Source organism: Callospermophilus lateralis, chromosome 14 (genome assembly GCF_048772815.1).
Source record: "Callospermophilus lateralis isolate mCalLat2 chromosome 14, mCalLat2.hap1, whole genome shotgun sequence".
NCBI classification, from domain to species: domain Eukaryota; kingdom Metazoa; phylum Chordata; class Mammalia; order Rodentia; family Sciuridae; genus Callospermophilus; species Callospermophilus lateralis.
This window is the reverse complement of record NC_135318.1, coordinates 95093285-95100370: the sequence shown is the minus strand read 5'-3', so window position 1 is coordinate 95100370 and position 7086 is coordinate 95093285. Positions and strand designations below refer to the sequence as shown.

The window sequence follows — 7086 nt, the reverse complement described above, 5'->3', positions numbered from 1 at the left end:
GACACACAGCTCATGTGCACACAGTCAACATTGTCACTGAGAGTGCAATTGAAACACCCGCAGAGTTGACAATGGACCTGATATGCCCAAGAGTGGGGGTGAATTGCATCCCTTGAAAATGATCCTGTCCAGAGAAAGGCAAATTTTGTAGGATTTCACTTATCTCAGATTCTCAATTATCAGGTTCATAAAAAGATAAAGTACAATGTTCTTTTCCTGGGCCTGGGAGGGCACTAGAATTCAGCATTGATGGTAAGAGTATGTCCACGAGAGTTCTGGAGATGCATGGTGGTGACGCCTATACACCAACATGAACATGCTTAATGCCACTCAACTGTGTACTCCAAAATGGTTTAATTACAAAACGGATGTTTGGTGTCAATTACCACAATGTAAACACGTGAAAGACTGCTGATTGACTCATCTTAGCATAGTTTGTGTTGTGATGGCAGAATATAAGACACTGGGTAATTCACAGCACAGATTTTATTTCTCAAACTTGGGAGGCTGGAAGACTAAGACCGGGGGCCAACTTGTAAGAACGTTCTTGTTGTGTCCTCCTGGGGAAGCAGGTGAAACAGGGACAAGGGCTGCTTTGAGAACCCCCGTCCCAGGGAAGGAGAATCCATGGCCTAAGCACATCTTCAAGTTCCCACCCACTAACACATCATAATGCAGAGACAGAATAGAATGACAGTCCATGCTCCCCAGAACATCCCAACTTCTTGGCATGAGTCCATTTCTGCAACATTTCACAAGTCATAATTTTGGATAAGACAAGAGTTAAGCTGAACACATGGGGAGAGGGCTCCCTTCTCATCTGCTGCTTGCAGTGTTGCATGTGGCCTTACATCACTGAGGTTCTGCACAACAGCTCCGACTGCCCTCCTACCACATCCCCATGGGGCTGACTCACACTCAAGTTCTGAACACTCCCAAGTCCAGAAACCAGAAATGTTACAAGAAATCCTAAAGTCCGCCCAAAACACCAGTCTACACAAGCTCAAGTCTCTTACAAAAATGCCAGAGTATTTGCATCTAAACACTGCATATCTTCTTCCTGTAGCACTTCCATTATCTCTAGAAGACTTCTGACACCTAATACAATGAAAGGGCAGTGTCATTCTCTGTAACACTGTAAGATCCAGCAAACAAGGAGGAGAGAAGTATCTGTCCAGAGAGACACAACTCCTTTCCTGATACTTTGGATTTCCAGATGGTGGGGACCACGGATGCAGAAGAATGGGTGCAGGGTCAACTGCACTTTCTTGCTTTGCATTGAGGGGAGGAAACACTGCAGCCAGGATGAGGGCTTCTAGGAGCTGATATCCTTCAATTCAACATCTGGATACATCTGACTTTCAGGCTGGAAGACTTTCTAGCAGGGGATCCAAGGATTTGCCTACTGTGGAAGAAATCCAAAAGAATAACTTACTTTAAAGGGCATCAAAGAGGTTTAGGAGGGAGGGAGCCAATCCAATTGTCTAGACCACTTTTAGAGGTCACGGGGTGGGTTCAATGCAAAACACCGCAGTCCCATGGAGAATTCTGCAGTGTATTGGTGATTAAACACAATGTGTGAATCCAGGGGTCACTAGGTCCTCTCAGCCATAAGGAGGGAACTTGCCATAAAGGAACTAGGACAAGGATGAGAAGAAGGCTCAGTCGGGAGAGATCTGAAGGAAGAAAAGTGTACTCATTAGAAAAGTGTGCCCCGAAAATTCTTAGGCAGCTAAAAGTCGTGTGAATTTATGTGGAAAAAGAGTCTTTGTACAGTGATGAAGCTAAGAGCTCACATGATGGAACACAGCATCAACCAGGCCCAAATCTAATATCTTATATTCTTGTAGGAAGAGGGAAGTCTGGACCTAGAGACCAGGGAGACTTGGGGATAGAGCCTATGTGAGGTTGGAGCCAGGATGAAATGCCCATACGGGAACCACAGATCATGGACAGCAGTAGAAGAGTGGGCAAGGGCTGGGAGAATTGGGGGGACAGTCCCCTTGAAACCTGGGAGGGGTTATGGCACTGGGACAGCCCAACACCTACTGTGTTGAGCCTCTGGAGCTCAACGGAAGACACTTCCTCTGTTGTTGGCCACCCAGTTAACAGGGTTTGGTTCCAGCAGCCTAGGACCCAGCTGAAGGTCTGAGCATGTTGGCCATGCAGGGTGGATCTGGACCGCAGACACCCTCATCAGAGACTGTAGGGTCTCAGCCCTGAGGCAAGACAAGCAGTAAGTCAGGCCAGGTGGGGAAACGGCTAGGCACACACTGTGGGGGCTGGTGCTTGTGTTACTGGGAGCACTTCTGACCCCAATTCCCTGATCTGCTGCCAACACAGGCTACAGAGGAGGGTACAGGGACACAGACCACGGATCTGCCCCACTTAGTGGGCCCAGGCCAACACCACACCCAGCAGCCTCCTGCCATGCCCAATGAGTCTTGACGCGGCCCCCTCTTCCCATCCTGAGAGCTCTTCCCTTCCTCATGTGCCACTACCTCCCTACTGTCTCTGGTAATATCTACTCTGTGAGATGACGACATCCCTGGGTACTGCTCTCTCATCCCAGGACAGTGTGGTCCCACACACCCTGGGGAAATGGGCCACCTGGAGGCTGGACCTGGAGGTCCTTGAGGCTGAATGGCAGGTGTGGTCCTCTGGCACTTTATTATTTAAGTTAAAAAAACAAAGACAAAAACAAAAAACGGGTCTTGGTGCTCAAAAATGTTTGATTTGCATATTCTCATCACCTAACCCCAATATTTTCATTATTTCCTCACATATGAAATCTTACTAGCAGAAAGTTAATTTTGTATTATACAAAGTTGATTGAAATAACATTGGTATAAATAATCAATCACCATACTTTCAATTTTTGTTCTGCTTTCCTGTTAGAAACCACGTGGATACAAGAGAACAGAGGACAGACTCATGGAAGTGCTTGAAATGACAGGAGGCTCCCATTCAAGCTCAGCATTCAGTCCTGGACAGGGTAAGACCAGGCCACTTTGACATCTGTTCCAAAGAGTCTACCAGAGAGAATCCTCTGACTGATCCCTGACTGAGCCATAGGAACTGGCTAGAAAAGCCTTCACATCCTCAATACATTCTTCACTTCAGAATACTGGACAACCATGGATATCCATCTCTCATCACCTTGCTCCCCAGTCAACCATTCTTCAACAAAGTCAAAGGAGCAACTCATGCAAGCACACAGAAAGGGATGTTCACTACACACATCCATGTGGGAAAAAGACAACTGGTATTTCTTGTTTGGGCGATTTCAAATGAAATCCCTTCTGCATGACCTCCACAAACCCAACAAAAATATTTGTGAAATTCCCACGTAGAAGACAAGATACACTTGCCAAGGAGGCAGTGCCAAGAATTTTGACACTCCAAATGTACAGTGTATGTTTAGGAGGCAGTCACAGTTTCTATGAGAGAGTCCCATGAAATCAATTAGGAAGATCCATGCTCTAGCCCTACCATACAAGAGATGTGACCTTGAAAGAGTCACTTGGTCTTAGCAACCATCATCACTAACCACTAAGTCAATGAATAAAGGTCCTCAGGTGTCAAGCTACAAAATGTGGGATGAGCATGGATGAGGATGGGTGGGAGAAGTCTCCCCCTCTAACATAATTAGGGAAGGCTGTGCCTGCCCTCAAGTGGCTAAGGGCCTGGGATTCTGCCAAGGAGAGGGATTCCAAACCTCACATCCCCTGACCCAGGCCAGAAGACCAGGTAGAGTCCAAGGACCCTGGGGAGGCCCAATGGCAAAAAAGGTCCAAAGGAACTAGGGATCTGCCTAGACCCTCAATCCCCTACTCTGAGCAGGGCTGCATGACGAGGCCAGAGGCCATCCACAGCAATCTGCTTTTAAGGAAAACTGAGGGACTGTAGGCTGCCTCTGGCTCCCTGAATCAGGGTGGTGTTTTCATACAGCAAGACCACTTCCTCACATTTGACCAGCAGCTCATGCACTGACAGCACAATGGCTGGCTTGACACAGGCCCTGAGAAATGAAATAGAAAATTCATAGAAAACCCATCTTTAGCTCTTCCACATCATCAGGGGGTGTGATTCATTTCCATCAACAAAGATGTCTGAAATGGTGTCTAACATGCTGGGACTCACCTCTGTGTGGAACTTTTCAGGAAAAAGGGCATCAAATCTCATGAAGCAACTTTTCTCTCTTCTAGCCCATGGATAATGCAAGGAAACTGCATGATACCAGAGGCTCACTTCTGTCTTCTCATATCTTCTGGTAATGAATCATTAATGCTTCCTTCAAGGTGAAGCAGAAGCCTGCATTCCCAGCTGCACAGAAGTATTTGAGGGCACTGTCTCCCTTAAAACCCAAGAAGAAAAACAGGTCATTAAAGAGGCATATGGATTAGAGTGCATGATCAATGATCCCTCCTCCCTGGAGCCTTCCACACGCCCATCTTCCACATTCACAGAGCAATGCTTGGCCATTCTCAAAGACCAGGAGACCATGATGCTCATCACCAGGAAGTCAATAAGGAACATGAACAGAGCAGCATGTATTGCAGAAGGTGGCACACCAAGGATCTTCAGCACACCTGCTAGAACACAAGAGGTTAACTTCCGTATTGACTTTCTGCCACCTACCAAATACGATATTAGTGTCAAGCACAACATGCAGACATCCAAGTAGCAGGTGACACCGTGCATCCATTCACAGAAGTGGGCAACATCTGCATTGGAACAAGGAAGTATCTTATCCTTACTCACAAAAATCATCAGAAACAAAGAATAAAATGGATGGAAGACTTACCATTTCACTATTACATAGCTGTTGGAATTCCCTATTAAATAATACCTCCTCCAAAATAAAAGGCATCTATGACTTTTAAAAACTATGGTCTTTACTTAATATTTATGTATGCTATATCCCTGCCTAAGGCTTTTTGAGAAAGGAGCACATAGAATTGGATCTTTGAAAATTTCACATTTCCTGATAAATATTACTGCCTGTGTCAGGCATGGCGAAGTGAAACGTGGGACTTTGGATACTCAAACGCAATGTTGTGGGATTGGTGACCCTGACTCATAGACAGCATGTGGGTTCTATGAAAGCTAGTGAGGGAGCAGGGGTAACGAGGATGATTGAACAGATGACCTCAGGGGATACTGGCGGATAGGCCAAACTGAAGAACATGTTCCAGCTAACATTGGTAGTTGGGCTCCTGAGCCCAGACCTGTTTTTAAAAAAGGTGCAGACAGGCAGTGTTCATGCACAAAATGTCTCATTTAAAAGTGGGTAATTTCAATGGCATCTAGTTACACATCTGATAAAATGGTTTGCCAACTTATGAATTTCATTCTAACAACAACAAAAAAACCTACAGACAATGAGACATACAAAGATAAAACCTTGTCTTCACCAGGACGCCTAGAAATAGGTTTTATTTGGCTCAGGCAAATACCTTTCAATAGAATTTCTGATTTCTAAGTGAACCTATTCAATTTTATACTGCACAGATCACAAGGTTTTCTTTATAGAATATTTTGTTCTTCTTAAAGCCTCACATAAAAAATATCTCAAAGGAAATATGAGGGGAATGACCCAAAGTGATGCAGATTTATTACAGAATGCCTAAGATACTGAGGATATATTTTGGCTCAGCCCATGGTATTGCTTCAATATTTTATTATTTTGTAAGTAATAAAATGTAACTTCATGTTGGATGATATATTCAAGCCATGAAAATATCATCCAACATCATTCTTCCCAAAACATTAGCCCAATTTCTGTGCATGCTCACTTACTCTTTATGAATTTTACTAATTATTTGAACGTTCTAGAGGACCTGTTAGACTCCTAATGGACAAACCATCCAACATACTCCAGAGAATGTACGAGTGCCATAAGAAGAAAATAAGGTCAGCCTACAGCAATGGGCAGCTGCCTGCCCTTGGCTGGGAGGAGCACTGGCCATGGCACCAGGGCTGCTGGGCAGCAGAAGCCTCCACAGCCCTGCAGGGAGCCTGGAGCACAGCTCTGCATGACCATGCTCAGCCCTGGACAGATGCACATGAGTTCCCATCACAAGCTAGAGTGTGACAGTCCCAGGTGCATGCCTGTCATGCCAGCCACCAGGGAGGCTGAGGAAGAGGAACCTTTGAGGTCAGCTTTGGCAATTAGTCCTTGTGGCCAAGGGGGAAAAAAATTACAAGGGACTCTGAGGGTGTAGCTCAGGTAGGTCACTTGACTAACAGGCTCAAGGACCTGGGTTCAATCCCCAGAACCACACATACACCAAAAAGTGACCTTGGAACATGGTTTAAAATGATGGGTCAGGTACACAGAAGGAAACAGGAAAGGGTTTTTAAAGCAAGGACTTAAAACAAAATCCACAGGTGCGACAGGAAAACAAAAGGACACAGAGTCAGTGAGACCTGAAGTACCTGGGCGGGTCTGTCTTTTAAAGCGCCTCCTGCTCCCCAGGTCACACTGGGCTCCTCCGTCGCCCTCCCACTCTCCAGGGGCCTGGGGGTCAGGCCACCTCTTCTCCTCTGAGGTCCGCGGCCCAGGCCACACTGCTGAGGCCACCGCATCCTGAACAGGACCCTGCAAATCAAAATCCACCAGCTGTGACCAGCAGCTCCGCCGACGAAAGCCCTCAGGTGAGGACCGGGACAGCGGGGTCGGGCGGTGGGCGCTGTGGGGACCGCCCCGGCGGCTCCAGGGGACAGGCAGCCGGGACCGAGGCTCCAGGGCGGAGGCAGAGTCCTCCCGGGGCCCCACCCTCGTGTAGGCACCGAGACCGGGGCGGCTCCGGGCCAGCTCACCTTCTCCGCTCCTGGATCCCGGGAGCCAGACCCGCCACACCCGGAACTGCAGCCACGCCTCCAGGGCGCTACTTCCGGGCTCCTCCCACACGGAGCTGCGCGACCGCGGCTCCAAGTTCGCGCCCTGGCATAGGCCCCGCCCCCGTCTCCCTGGCGACGGCCCCACTTCGCTTCCGCGTCAACCTCTGCGTGCTGAGGGCGGGGCCCTTGGCGCCGCGCCAGCTGCGCTGTCACCTCAGCTGGTGAGCTAGGGTGGGACAG

The 7086-nt window shown here is 47.7% G+C and overlaps 1 long non-coding RNA gene across 1 annotated transcript; it reads right to left on the bottom strand.

Annotated features, from left to right (window-relative positions):
* Positions 1 to 468: 468 nt before the first annotated feature.
* LOC143380068 (uncharacterized) lies at positions 469 to 6884 on the bottom strand. Its single transcript, XR_013154514.1, has 4 exons — positions 6826 to 6884; positions 6442 to 6604; positions 4144 to 4357; positions 469 to 1405 (listed from the first exon to the last, which is right to left on the bottom strand). It is a non-coding gene; the product is annotated as an uncharacterized LOC143380068 (long non-coding RNA).
* Between the last annotated feature and the right edge of the window lie 202 nt (positions 6885 to 7086).